Raw genomic sequence first — 15,538 nt, 5'->3', positions numbered from 1 at the left:
TCATCCTCATAGGTGCTGTATCACAGGCATCCGACCGTTGTGTTAAGCCCTTATTGCGCCTAGCTTCACCAATGTTATGACCCTTATGTTCTTCAAACAATAGGGTCTGAATTGCACTGACTGAGTACAGTCTTTCAACACCGTGTGGGACAGGTGTTTGAGAGCCAGAGGCATGTGTGCTACAAATGGTTGCTCACGCACTACTAACCCAGCCAGCAGCCCTTGTCTTTCATATTCGTTATAGCAAAAGGTTCGTTCAGTGTTTGTTGGGTAGGCTGCTCCATTATGACAATCTTTCTTTGTTTCAAATGTGTTCCATTTGTTTTGTATTTATCACTTACGTCTCAATAATGGAGCAGCCTACCCGACAAACACTGAACGAACCTTTATGACATTTGTCCATTTTTCAAATTGTTTCAACAGGTCTTTTATTTTTCGTTTTTTTTTTTTTTTTTTTTTTTAAGAAACATGGAGCAGTCGACCTGTAGACCACCGAACGAACATTTTTGACATTTGTACTGGTTTTCAAAATTCTTCATATTTTTTATTATTTACGTTTTTTGTATGTAAGAAACATGGAGCAGCCTACCTGCCGACCACCGAACGAACTTTTTTGACATTTGTTGTATATCAGATATTTCATTTCTTTTTTCCTACAAAAACGTCAATGCTTTGCAACATCTCAGCAGTCACCCTTTTATATCCCAGCATCATTAGCATCTTTAAACAAGAACAACATAATTTATGTGCATCGTCGGAGGCGTCTAAGAATGTGCAAGCAGCAGCGCGACCCCACCATGTGGTGTTGACGTTACTCAAACCAGCGTTCGTCATACGGGACGATTTGACGCCGATCGGGCCGTTCGTTACCCAAAATATTCGTCTTTTGGGGCAATCGTTATGCGAGGTACCACTGTATATATATATATATATATATATATATATATATATATATATATATATATATATATATATATATATATATATATATATATTTATTTATTATGGAGAATATAATAAATAAATAAATAAAAGGAGTTGATAAGAAAAAATATATGAGAATTATTCTGATAATTTCCAAATAAAGTTATTGGAAAAATGAACTATGCAAGCAGGAGGGATGGATGGATGGAGTAGCAAAAAAGGAAGTGTAAACAAAATTGATGGTGAAGTGGCGATAAGGAAGATGTACAGTATTGTGGAGTCACAGATACAAGAGGTTTCATATTAATATGTTACATAGTCTTCCCAGCTTGGCACCTTCTTTTGAAAATTATTTACTTACTTCATATTAATATGAGAAGTGGTGTTTATGGTACTGTATTGCACAATACAGTGATACCTTGGTTTTCAAATTTAATCTGTTCACAGACGGGTCGTTAGCCGAAAATTCACAACCCGAAATGAATTTTCCTATAAGAAATAATGTAAATTGAATTAATCCGTTCCACACTCCCAAAAATATTAACTTCAAAATACATTTCATACATAATACATACACACAAATATTTTATACTATAGTGGTTACAAGCTATAGCTTACCTTTATTCATGACTCTTGTTGGCATATAGAAAGAAGATGGTGAGGAGGGGTGGGAGGAGAGGTGTTAGTGTTTGGAAGGGAAGTCCCCTTCCATTTTAACATCAGGCAGTGATGACTTCTGTGGGGTACTCTCTCCTACATTTTGCAGGCATACCACTAGGACCTAGTTGTGGCTCACAACTTGTTTTAATAAGAATCTGTCTAAAGACATTTGTTTTCCCCACATTTTATCACTTGTCTATATGAACAAATCCACAAGGGCCATGACAAGGATTCGAATGTACGTCTGTGAGGATCCCAAACGCTGCCTTAATGAATTGAGCTACGACATGGTAAAAGAATTGGAACCAGGAAATCATTCTGCTTTACCGACGGATCCTGCAGTCTCTCCGAGACACAAACCAGGGTTTTATGCAATTCCCCCCATGCACTCGAGCTATGTCAAAAGGCTGTTCTACCTCTTCGCCCTTGCTTCATTACACACAGAAATCACAATAGCGTAATGCATCAAATGAACACATCCACAAGGGTGGATTTTCGGCTTACGACTCGTCTGGGAACAGATTAAATTCAAAAACCAAGTGATCACTTGTACATATTGTGAAACCCTTGTGGATTTGTTCATTTGATGCATCACGCTATTGTGATTTCTGTGTGTAACTTGTCTGTAGTGAGACATCACATTGTCATTAAAAATGTCAATGCAATGGCCTGCTACAGCTTTATCTGGGTGAGTTTTTTCAACAAAACTTTGGAGGTCTTCCCTTACTTCACACATTTTCTTAATGAGGAAGGGATATCCTCTACTGCCTCTACTCATAACTATTTTCTTAGGTTGAACCTTACCACTAACTTTCTTGGGACCAATGGCATATAATAATTACTTTTATGTTCAAAAACCAAAAAGCAGAAAAAATAAATTTTTTTACAAAGAATTCAAGCACGATTGTTACTAAGCGGGAGGCACTGGTTGAAATGCGGTTGCCCGTTCCACCAGGAACCACGCGCTCGGTCGACCCATACATGTATCAACAAAGTTACAAGGCGAGGCAAAGTTTGTAACCCGATTCAAATTTTCCAAAGTAATTGAGTTCGTAATCAAAAAAATTTGTAAAGAGGGACATTCGCTACCCGAGGTTCCACTGTATAGTGTAAATTTAAATGTTTCATAATTTTATGCATAAATATATTTGTTTGCACTATCTGCATTCAATATCGTCATGGTAACAGTTATGAAGGAATGTTGTAAACAATGTCTTTTTGTTTGGATGACATAATTTTTATAATTATGAGAGAGGTAATTTAATCCAATTTTTTATACGAATGAAATTTATCAAATGCATTCCATCCATTTACTGTACAGTAAATATACAGTACAGTACTTATATTATTGATATTTTGTTACCTTGTGGTGTAGGTTTTCAGAACTGCAAAATTTGTATAGAAAATACAAAGATGTGGAAAAATTGGAATGCTAATTTGTTGTGGGAACATTGGTATGTAGGAGGTGAAATGGATACTTTTTTCTTACTATTAAAATATAGATTAAGTCACTTGTAACTACATTTGGGGCCTATTTAATTTTCTACCTCATGAGCAATTACTATTTGACCTTTATTCATAACTCATTTTCCATTATAGCCTTCAGTTGTCTTTTGTTTCTCGTATTCTATATTATGACAACTATATGTGTGCTAAGGCAAATTCTCACTTATTCTGTATAATACTGTATTATCCTTTAGTGCAAGCAAAGAGACAATTGTTACAACTACCATGATAACCAATCCAGGATTTAGAATTAAAATAAATCTAATGCTTATTTGAAATCTTTTGACACTTCAAAACATTGAAAATGTCCCAGGCCACCAGCACAATTTAGTTTTGGTAGTTTCCAGAGTGCACAAGGCATATAGATATGGGCAGATGGTGAATGCTCTTAGGAAGTTTTTATGTTGTACCAAAATGTATACTGAAGTACAATATTATTTTACCCCATGTACATTTGTAGTACTTAAATTATTTAATTCAAAGCCACTGTGGGCATGTGTACAGTTGTGAAATCAAGGATTATTGAATTTGTGAAATACACCATACTTTTCTTAATGTTAACAAGATAGGCCAAATCAGGCTGCAGATGTTTATATGTAAAGTTGCCTGTACCTTTGTCAATAGTATGTTTATTTATTATGGTTGTCAACAAAATATTGGTTGTTTTACTATAACATTCCAAGCTTTATCTGGTGATTGGTTACAATAGATAAAAAATCTTCACCTCTTGTTAGTCTTGATGTAGTGCCAGATTAAAAAAAAGATTTGTGGTATGCAGTTGCATGAAGATTAAACTACAGAATTTACTTCATGCAGTACTGTATCTACAGCGATGTACCACAATGATGTGATGTATCCACAATGATGTGCTCTAAGAAGGATTTTGGGATTTTGCAGTGGCAATCAAAATTGGAAGTTAATATATAAAGACACATTTGCACATTACACATTTATATTATACTTTTTTATTTGTTTAAAAAAATTATAATAGTTATCCATTATAATATATATGTATATTCTGAGTTTTAGTTTAATATTAAGTTGGGTGTATTAAAACATAATTAGTTGATATTAAGATACATTATGAACTGGTTTTATAGCAATACTTTGTCAGCGGGGATTCAAGCAACTGGATATGTATGAGCAAGATATTGGAGGAGTCTGGAAACAAAACTATTGCATTAAAGCAATCATGTTTGTGATGAAACCTAAATTTATGTATATTTTTACAAATAAAGTTATACTAATTTGAGATTTTTAAAAGGCGTGTGTTCCTTGATGGTACTGTATTCTGACTGCCCATGTTGTCCTCTGTAAGCATGCAGTCTGGAAAAAGTAAAAATACTTAAACATTGATCATTCCGTTTATTCAAGAAAGCGAGCACTACTGACAGCAAGGTCATTTGTTCTGCTAAATGGGAGAGTTGGAGGTCTTATCTATCCATTTAAAGTGAATGCCCCCTATCTTCTGTATCTGAAAGATATGCAAAATATACCACTTGTCATTGCTGAACTGGTGGCTGTTGCAAATGTACTCGATTCCCACTTCTTGGACATTAGCAACAATTCTTCCCTCCCTCATGAATATCTTGTCCAAAAATTACATGCTGTATCTGCCCCTTCCACTTAACCAGTCTTGTTATGCCTACAGTGATTTCCTTACTCTTTCTAAATTTCCATCTGGTCTGTCCCTTTGCCACATCTCAACAAAGGGTTCTAATGGTATTTACTATGAGATGCTCTGTGATCTCACCTCTCCCATAACTTTGAACAGGGTTCTTCATAGTTTTACAGTACATTACAAGTGTACCAATATCATTTGAACTAAATTGGGCTAAAATTACAAACAACAGGCAGGTCCACCAGTTACACTTGAATGGATACATAACAAATTTATATATTGTATTATGTATATGATTAATTATAAATAATCTCCTTAAATTATTTAAATACAGCATGTATTGACTAATTAGTCAAAAGCTTTAAATGAGCCTACTTGTTAGCATGTTTTATATTACATGTGAATTTCAGAATTGCCCTGACAGGGCTTTTTACCTGATGGCTTAAGGTGGTGATCCTGTAGAGGGTGTCTCAGCCTGAGTAGTGCAAGGGTCATCGACGACTCTGCGAGGCTTCGAGGTTGGGGGCATTCTGGGGTTCATATGCTTGTACATATGGTATGCTGGTATTGGTTCCTTTCAGTGAACATTCCTAGTGTAATTACCTAAGTGTAGTTACAGGAACAGAGCTACGCTCATGGTGTCCCATCTTCTCAGCATTCATTGTCATATACAACGCTTTGAAACTACTTGAAACTACTAAAAGTGTGCTGAAAGTATTTACTAAAGAATATCGTTATGATTTGTAGAAAATTAATGTAAATTTTGGAGATCAAGATACAAACTAGATGAATATGGCATATTTGGTCAAGTACTGTACAGTACAATACATTGTTTTCTATCATGTGAATTGTAAATTAGCTTTTATTACTATGCATTTTAAGCTTAGTGCTTTACTTTGATAATTACTATGCATTATAAATTAAATGCACAGTACTTTAATTTCACATAAACAAATTTTAAAGTAAAAAATATAAACATTGTTTTTAGTGTAGTGTACATTGTATTATTTGTATACTGTATCTGGAAACAATATCTTGTATAATATTTTTAATTATGACCTCAGAGAGGGAACAAAATTAGAATGAGTGCCTTACTTTAGCACAAACCTGTTAATAGCAAACATTTAACTCTTGTATTTTGTCAAAATAAAAAAAATAAAAATTTATGCTAGTTTTTCATCTTTAGAGAATAGTAAATGCATATTTAATGTAAATAATAGGTTAGAAATTAAACATTGTACATTTCACCCGAGAAAGAAAGTACAGCAAGTTCTCAGTTATTAAACGTTATTACAGTAGAACCCTGGGTTACGAGCGTCCCTGTTTATGAGTTTTTTAGGTTACGAGCTCGATTTGTTCGAAAAATTTGCATCAGGATACGAGCATTGCATCGGGTAAACGAGTTTGTTGATATGTGTACAGGCCGACCTAGTGTGTGGTGGCACAGCGATCGCGCTTCAGTTTACCAGTGCCTCGCGCCCAGTGACTATCCCGTCTGAATTCTTCACAAGGATTTACAGCTTTTTGTCGGATAACTGGCCATTTGAGCATAAAAGTTATTACTGTATTATATATCTCGCAATAAGTCCCAAGAAAGCCAGTGGTAAGGTTCAAAGTAAGATATCGCATGTGAGGATGACAATAGAGGAAAAACAAGAGATCATTCGGAAGCATGAAAATGGTACTCAAGTTGTTGAACTAGCTAGACAGTACAATAAATCCACTTCAACGATATGCACTATACTTGCCAAGCAAAAGGACATTATGAGTGCTAAAGTGGCAAAAGGCGTATCAACAATCACGAAAAAAAGACCACAAATACTTGAGGATGTGGAAAAGTTGTTATTAATTTGGATACACAACTAGGAGTTAGCAGGTGATAGTGTTTCAGAGGCCATCATTTGTGAGTAAGCCAGGGTATTGCAGGAAGACCTTTGTAAAGAAAACCCCAGGAACGAGTGTAGATACGATAGACTTTAAGGCAAGCAGGGGATGGTTTGACAAATTTAAAAAAAAAGGAGTGGTATTCATAGTGTCGTGAGGCATGGGGAGACTGCCAGCTTAGACAAACCGTGGCTGAAATATTTATTGAAGAATTTAAAGAGTTTGTAGAGGCTGAGGGATTCTTACCGCAACAAGTGTTTAATTGTGATGAGACAGGACTGTTCTGGAAAAAAATTGCCTAAGAGGACATATATTACCAAGGAGGAAAAATCATTGCCCGGACACATGCCTATGAAAGATAGGTTTATGCTTGTGCTGTGTGGAAATGCGAGTGGCGATTTGAAAATTAAACCCTTGCTTGTGTATCATTCTGAAAATCCAAGGGTTTTCAAAAAGTATGGTGTGCAGAAAAACCAAATGTGTGTGATGTGGAGGACTAATAATAAGGCATGGGTGACTAAGATTTTTTTTACAGAGTGGGTGAATGATGTGGTGTGCCCTGCCATACAAAAATATCTGCAGGAGAAAAATTTGCCACTCAAGGCCCTGCTTCTCGACAATGCTCCTGCTCATCCCTCAGGCTTGGAAGATGCATTGTTGAACAGATGCAGTAATTTTCTCACAGTAAAGTTCCTTCCTCCTAACACCACTCCTCTAATTCAGCCTATGGACCAAAAAATCATAGCGAATTTTAAGAAACTTTATGAAAGGGCACTTTTCCAGAAATGTTTTGAAGTGATTGAAACCACAAACCTCATCCTCAAAGAGTTCTGAAAACACCATTTTAACATTTGTAGTGCTTTAAAACTCGTTGACAAAACCTGGCAAGAAGTGACTCAAAGAACCCTGATCTCTGGCTGGAGAAAATTGTGGCCTGAATGTGTGACAGAACTAGACTTTGAGGGATTTGAGTCTGTAAATGACGTGCCTATTGTTGAGGAAATTGTTACTCTGGGCCGGAAGATGGGCTTGAAATTGGATGGTGCTGATGTGGAGGAGTTGGTGGAAGAACACAACAAAGAACTGACCACCGAAGAACTCCAAGCCCTTCAAAAGGAGCAGCAAGAAGAGGCAGCTGAGGACATTTCTCCAGTGGAGGAGGATAAGGCAGAAGAGGATGTCCCTTCTGCAACCATTAGGAAGTGGTGTCAGATGTGGGAAGAAATGCAAACTTTTATTGAAACGACTCATCCAGAGAAAGCTGTAGTAGGCCGTTGCATTAATCTTTTCAATGACAATGTGATGCCTTACTACAGACAAATATTGCGAAGAAGGGAAAAACAATCTTCAATGGATCGTTTCGTTGTGAGAAAATCAAGCAGTGAGCCACAACTAGGACCTAGTGGTATGCAGGCAAAACGTGCCAGAGAATGCACCCCAGAAAAATCTTCACTGCCTGATGTTATAATGGAAGGGTACTCCCCTGCCAAACCCTTCCTCACCCCTCCTCACCATCTTCCATATGCCAACAGGAGTCATCAGCAAGGGTAAGTAATAACTTGAACATACTTTTGTAGCGTAGATTTGGATGAATTAGGTATAAAATGTAGTTTGAAGTGAGGTTTTTGGGTAGTCAGGAACGGATTGATTCATTTCCCATTATTTCTTATGGGGAAATTAGCTTCGGTTTACGAGTTTTCAGGTTACGAGCTGTCTCCAGGAACGGATTAAACTCTTAAACCGAGGTACCCCTGTACTTGACTCTAGCTCAGGTTGTGTATTTATGTAATATAAACAAATTTATGTAAATATTATGGTGGCATTAAAATATCCATTTTTAAATTTTTTGTGGAACTGTTACAAAGCTTGGCCATAGGCCTAAATTTCATTATTCAGTATTAGGCATTTCCAGAAAGAAGCTCACAAAGATATAGATGGGTTGATTTATTATGTTATTTTCCATATGTTTTTGAAATACATATTTCTGATGAATTTTTCAGTTGCATAACTGAAAATATGAATTGTCCAAGGAGTGTTCATACAGGGTTGGAATACTGTATTTACTTATTAATAAATCACAATTTGGTATTTACATTTTTAAGACATATCCTTGTAAATACATACATTTATATGATTGCTTGCAATGCTATTCATATCCTACAATTGCTGTATCACACTAAAGGCTCTTTGTAGAGAGAAAATAAAACCGAGATCCTGTATGTTGAATTTAAAAATCAATTAGGCAATATACTCTAATGCTTAACTAAAATGTAGTAGTGACCATATCATAACCAGAGGGAGCACAAAAATATTTTGTCATAACTAGTGCTTGGCCTTGTATCTAAATTTCAGAATTCCTGATCTTAAAACCCAATGTTTATCAACCTTAGCTCAGTAAAATACAGTATTGAATGTAATGAAATGCCTCTTTCAGGTAGAGTCCCAGTGGGTCCCTAGCTATCTGGCCAAGATTTCTCCAATCTACCCAGTCACATCAGTTGCATGAGTTCATTTGGCTTATCAGGGACCAGAGACAAAACCTGGCCCCTTGACATGAGGTGCAGGGAGCAAATGACATTCTGTCATTTCACATGGAATGCATCCAGAAAGTTGCAAAGCTTTACAGACAACTGGATTCACAAGACTCCAAAGCCACTAAACTTCCAAATAACTCTCCAAGCAATACTAAATAAATAAAACACACAAAACTAGCTATACTGTAGTACAATATTTATAAATTATTTTTGTGGTCGATGTTTATATGTATGTCCAATATGAATCTGCCATTTCATATATAATTTTCAAAAAATCCAGGAGTGTGAATATCAAACAACAAAAAATAAAAAAACATTTACTGAAATATTGAACATAGCTAACTCATGAAATATAAAAATTAAAAATAATGTACACATATTATACAGTATTCATTACCTTTTCAGATATTTAAAATAATATACTTACATCATTTAAACATTATTCAGTTTAGTGTAATACAAGAACATGTACATTAATGGACTTTTTTAAAACAAAATAGTTTAGCATAACTAAACCAACTGTTAATTCTGTTCAATAAAACTAAAGTGTTTATGTTATAGGCACTAAAGCCAAGGGCTATTTTTGGCTATCATCAGCTGCCTGATATTGTCAGTGCCGTAATAGCTCTTATCATATTCTAAGTACTGGTACTGTACTGTAGGTTTCACACTATAGAGCAGGAAATGGTGAAAGGGAATGTAAATGATTATTTGCAATAGATTACTAAATTGAGGATTGCATATACTGTAATATGCAATCTAACACTTGCAGCAACTATCATTATATGCAAGATGTATTTGGTGTTCCACGGCCGAAGTATGGCATCAATTTTAACTTGTTTATCTTGTACTTCACCACTATGCCACTGCAGCTTACCAACTCTCCACAAATGCTATGCAAGTATAGTCTTAATGCCGTCATATATAATCAATACTGCGGTGCATTTGCTTGAAGTTTACTTATTTCCTCTTATATAGCTAGTGTAAGTGGGTTGTTATTGAAATGGTAAACATATGAAAGACAAACCTTCAAAGGGAACAAAAGGACAAGTTTTTCACTTATTATGCTTACATACCTGAAACTTTCTCAATTACAATTTACAGAGAACAAGAAAAGTTCACATTTAACATGTTTACATTAGTATCCTATTGATTCTCTAGTGTTGACCAAAAATGCAATGGAAATGCATAGTCCTGAACAACATGCAGGATCAACATACTCCCGCCAAACACACGAAGAAACTACAACGTTGCTACAACGTTCGAACAAGTTGTAACAACCATTATAACAAGTTGTATTAATGTTCTAATATGTCATAGAAACATTATACCAAGATGTAACAACTTTATTACAAGTTGTAATAAGTGGAAAATAGGGCCAGTTCATTTTGTGTTTGCAGGGCTGCACCTTTTGTACTACTGTGCACAATTACAAATTATATCACATGAACTATACTTAATATTAAAAACTCTTCACAAATCAATTTGCATCAATCTAAAACTATTCTCTTCTCAGATACAGTACATTATTTGTTACGGCAAATAAACTATCTAGAAATTAAGTACCAAAAAATATAATTAATTTGTTTTGTACGTGTATGGTTAAGTTTAGGTCACAATTTTCAAAACGAGTTTAAATTTGAATACATACAGTACGAGAAGAGAAATGCCAAACTGAAAACAGTGCCATGTTAATCATTTGACAACTTTACCCTTCCTCCAAGCCATGTAAGAGACCATCAATACAGTATATGAAAGATAGTTCAAACGGAATTACAGTACAGTATATCCAAAACCACCTAAATGTCAAAGATTTAGAAGACAACAAAGTCTTACATGTGTGTGTGTACTAGATTATATTAAGCATTCACCCCTAAAGATTATTAAGGCAAAATACTCTATGAGGACGTATTACCTAAAGCTTCAATTTGTAAAGAACACTACTATTGAGTATATTCATATATGAGATTCAATGTGGAAGGCAGATTATATTATACAAGTATAAGAGATACTGTATTTTAAAGCATTGTCAAAAGACCGAAGTATTGGGTATGCAAGAGATTATAATAAAGAACAACCCTAAACCTTAATGCCTGAGATACACTATTATTTCAGAATTTTCTACCGGACTAAGGCAAATTAAAGATATCTAATAGTGTGAGTGATGTGTGAACTAATGCAGTCTCAATTTGTACTGTAAAATCAAATAATTACAGTATATCTTTTTCAGATTTTTCATACACTTCATTAAATTAAAAAAAAACAGAGTTGAATGTAATGAAACACCATATCTGGGTGAGCTTCAGAGGCTTCCTGGAGTTATTGGGCTGATGTGTGATATATTAGACCGGGGTATTAGTCTATGGAGTTCGACTTACCGGGGACCACGACCCAGAACCTGGCCCCTTCACAGGTTTCAGTAAGCAATGGTCCTGTAAAACCTCCCTGTTGTGGGGGTTTGTTCGTATCTGCCATCGACCGGGGTTAGGCACCCAGAAAGGTAGGCATAACAAAACAAACCCCACATGGTAAGAAAATTACAACTATAAACCGAAAAGAGGTAGAAATCGTTCCAATTCCAAGGAAACAGGCAAACGAGCAAACGTCACACTCCACTGCCGCACTGCTCGTCCGCACAGCCCTCTCCTTCCCAAGAGGGGGAGGGGAGAGACCTGGACCTACCCTCGCTGGCAACCCAGCACTCCAGTTAGGAAGCTAAGCATCAAACAACACGAAAAACTACCGACTGGAGGGAGGGAGAGTTGCCAGGGAGACTCTTGGGGGCTCACCCAGAAAGTGGAGTTTCATTACATTCAACGCTGGTTTTCTGTGGGAAGCCCCTTCGGCTCCCTGGAGCTACATAACCAATGATAGGGAAAAGAGGGACTTACCTAGGAGGGAGCCGGTCAGCCGAGCGGACAGCACGCTGGACTTGTGATCCTGTGGTCCTGGGTTCGATCCCAGGCGTCGGCAAGAAACAATGGGCAGAGTTTCTTTCACCCTATGCCCCTGTTACCTAGCAGTAAAATAGGTACCTGGGTGTTAGTCAGCTGTCATGGGCTGCTTCCTGGGGGTGGGGGCCTGGTCGAGGACCGGGCCGCAGGGACACTAAAAAGCCCCGAAATCATCTCAAGATAACCTCAAGATAACCTAGGAAACGGCTGCCACACACTCTTCAATGTGAAGTTGAGACAACTGGGTGCAACCTGCGATCCAAAGCAACACAGGAACGTTAACTAAATAACAGGAGGCCAGGACCCTGTTCGACCTCCAAAATCTCTGTGCCCAAATATCAGCCCAAGACATGTTGCCAAACACGGCAGCCAATGCAACAAAATTCCTAATGTCATGGGCAATAGGATAGACCGCAGGCATTCTAGACTTAATAACCCTGCGAATGACCTGGGAGACTCAAGCTCCGGAACAAGGAATGAGGGAAACTGGATCAACCCAAAATGCATCCCCAGCCACCAAAGCCGAAACGTGCAGATAGTGGCGAAGAGCTGCAACCGGACACAAGATGCACCCCGTCCTGACCAACCAAGCATTAATGACCCTAGGACCCCTCCGGAGAGCAGCCGTCTCGTTCTACTCCAGAAGAGAAGGAGAAGGCTGCAACCGAACAAACCAACCACCAGGACTGAAAGAGCCAGAAACCCCTGCGCCGGAAGAGAGCATGCAGCTCACCGACTCGACTCCCCCAAAGGGCAATGCTAAGAGAAACAGAGCCTTGGAAAACTATCTTGAACCGAAGGGGCCACCACAAACCGAGGAGAGGAAAGATAGGAGAGCACTCTGTTCAAGGACCAGGACAGCTCAGGCGGCACTTGAGCAGGCCGGAGGTGAAAGAAAGTACGAGAAACCTTACTGAATGGGGCAGAAGTGACATCCACCTTGTATGCAAGCTGGAGCAGCTCCAGCCAGCACCTCACAATACAAGGTGACAGTATTAGGTATCAAATGACGGGTCTGAAAAAGCCAAGACAGAAAGGACAAGACAACCTACGAAGAGAGAGAAAATGGCAGAAAGAATGCTGGGAAACTTCATACTGTCGCCGAGACAAAGCTCTCAGATGGGACACCATCAATGAAGCCACCTGATCACCATACAAATGGTGATAAAATCACGTCAAAAAGATCAGACACAGAGAAGACCGAACCAACCGTGTATCGGACTGGTCCGACCTGCTAGAAGAGGCGAAGCTGTGGGAAACGTCCCAGGTTTGCACACTGAGCAAACAGCGCCTGGAACCAAGACTGGGCCAGCCACCAAGGAGCCACAAGGACTACTCAGCCTTGGTAGGACTCTAACCGAGCCAGAACCTGAAGGAACAGCTAGATCAGGGGAAAAAGGTACAGGCAACCCCACCTTGACCAGTCCTACAGAAAGGCGTAGACCACAACTGCCTCGCAGTTGGGGAAGGGCGCCACATAGATTGGGAGACGCCGAGACCATGCCGACGCGAAGAGGTACACGTTTTGGGAATCCGTACATCTGGCAGAGCCAACGGAAGGAGTCGGCGTCAACCGTCCATTCCGTGGACAGAGGAATGAACCGAGACTAGTCATTCATCAGGACTTTGGACACTCCCCGGATATGAATCGCATCGAGAGCCGAACCCCAAAAAGCCAGCGGACGAGCCAATCAAAGTAACCAGCCCCAAAGAGGCAAAAACCGAAGAGAACCCCTGAGGTTCAGGCAATGAATCACTGGAGAACAGTCCGAAGCCTCAGCAACGCCTTCCGAGAAAAACATGGAAATGGTCTGAGAGTCCCAAACAAGACCCAGCCAGGTCCGAACTTGGGACAGAACCAGATGGGACTTTCTCCAGTTCACCAGGAATCCGAACCCAGCGAGCTGGAAAAGAACCCCACTCCTGGTGAGCAGACAAGCAGACCGACTGGGAGCCCACACCAGTCAGTTGTCGAGGTAGGCCAGGACCCGAACCCCTAGCAGATGCAAACGGGTCACCATGAACTGAGTAAGACGCGTGAATACGCGAGGTGACAGATTCAAGCCAAAAGGAGATCAACGAAAACGGTAAACCTGATGCCTCACCATGAAACGTAACCAGTCCCTGAACCCCGGATGAATAGGAACATGCCAATACGCATTCTTGGAGTTCAGGGACACCATCCAGGCACCCAGCTCCAAAAGAAAGCGGACCTAAGACAGAGTGGTCATCTTAAAGGAGGGGGCAAGGAATCCAGGGGTTCGGATGGAATAAGTCCAGAATGAACCTCAGATCTGCACAGTCCTGTTTCGGCACTAGAAACAGGCAGGAACCCACGTGAGGGACAGGGTCATTTCGACCACACTCAAGCTCATCCACTCCGAGATGACCTGACGAAGCGCAAGGAAGGAAGCCTGCCCCGCTAGCTCTGAACCCCCTAAAGGGGGAGGAGCCACCCAACGCCACCACAGGCCGGATGATACGACCGAAAATGCCCACAGATCGTGGGACCAAGTGCGAACAAACAGAGCAAGCCTCCGCATCAACGGGGTGAACCGCAAAAAGGTTGACGTCCCTTACAAGAAGCCGCCCGATGAACACAAATCATCGCGCCAATCAGATGATGCCGGCTTCGAAAGCAACATTGGTTCAGAAGCTAGCACAAATGGCCCACCTCAACCAGTGGAACCCTGAGCCCTGGCACGACCCTTCCAAGAGGGCCAAGAATGGGTTTTCCGACCCCGGAGAACCAACAAGTCCGACATAGGATGACAACTAGAAGAAGCTGCCTGCAGAAATTGCGTGACAGCAGATTCCACAAACAGCATCGAAAAAAATGGTGACGAAAACCTAAGAGCTAGGGCCCAAGCAGATTCCAAAGAGAGAGCGAGGACAGCCTGATGGCACACGCGAGGTGAGAAGCAAAGAAGAGAGACACCGCCTCCTTCAGGATAGGCACAAACAGCTTCAACAGTGTGGCTCACACCTGAGCCACCAAGAACAGCACACCAGATGATGGCTCGGTACTCAACACTCCCACATCCTCCTCAAGCCAGGCCGAAGACAGCTTCAGAAGGGAAAAAAATGCAAGACCGAAGCCAAATGTCCACGGGCGCGCAAATTCCATGCCCACGAATTGTGGGACCTGGCGTGAGCAAACAGCGGGAGCATCCACCCCATCAAGCCTCAGACTTTTGGAAGTCAGGAGCAGGAGGGAAGGGGGGGGGGGGGAAGCAGGATGAACGACAGCAGGGGAAGGACAAGGGGGTGCAGACAAAACCAAAGTCGAGGCAACTAACACCCCCCAGTCCAGGACCCTATAACCTAAATGGGGCAGCCACAGAGCATCTGGAAAGGCAGCTAATTGAGCGCGTTGCAGCAACCTAAACCTTGCATGCAACACAAAAGCTGCCTGCATCCAGATATCAGTAACAGTGGACTGGGTGAACTGGAGT

General features: G+C 39.9%; 1 protein-coding gene across 1 annotated transcript in view; it reads right to left on the bottom strand.

Moving 5' to 3' along the window:
• Window positions 1-4,171: 4,171 nt before the first annotated feature.
• The window catches only part of LOC123762937 (NCK-interacting protein with SH3 domain), a 45,812-nt gene continuing 34,445 nt past the window's right edge, over window positions 4,172-15,538 (bottom strand). The window contains exon 15 of the mRNA XM_069301042.1: window positions 4,172-4,416. The gene's annotated coding sequence lies outside the window, so the exon portion shown is untranslated. The remainder of the gene's footprint in view (window positions 4,417-15,538) is intronic.

Source organism: Procambarus clarkii, chromosome 5 (assembly GCF_040958095.1).
Source record: "Procambarus clarkii isolate CNS0578487 chromosome 5, FALCON_Pclarkii_2.0, whole genome shotgun sequence".
NCBI lineage: Eukaryota > Metazoa > Arthropoda > Malacostraca > Decapoda > Cambaridae > Procambarus > Procambarus clarkii.
Note: the sequence above shows the minus strand (reverse complement) of the source record. Positions and strands in the feature narration are given on the sequence as shown.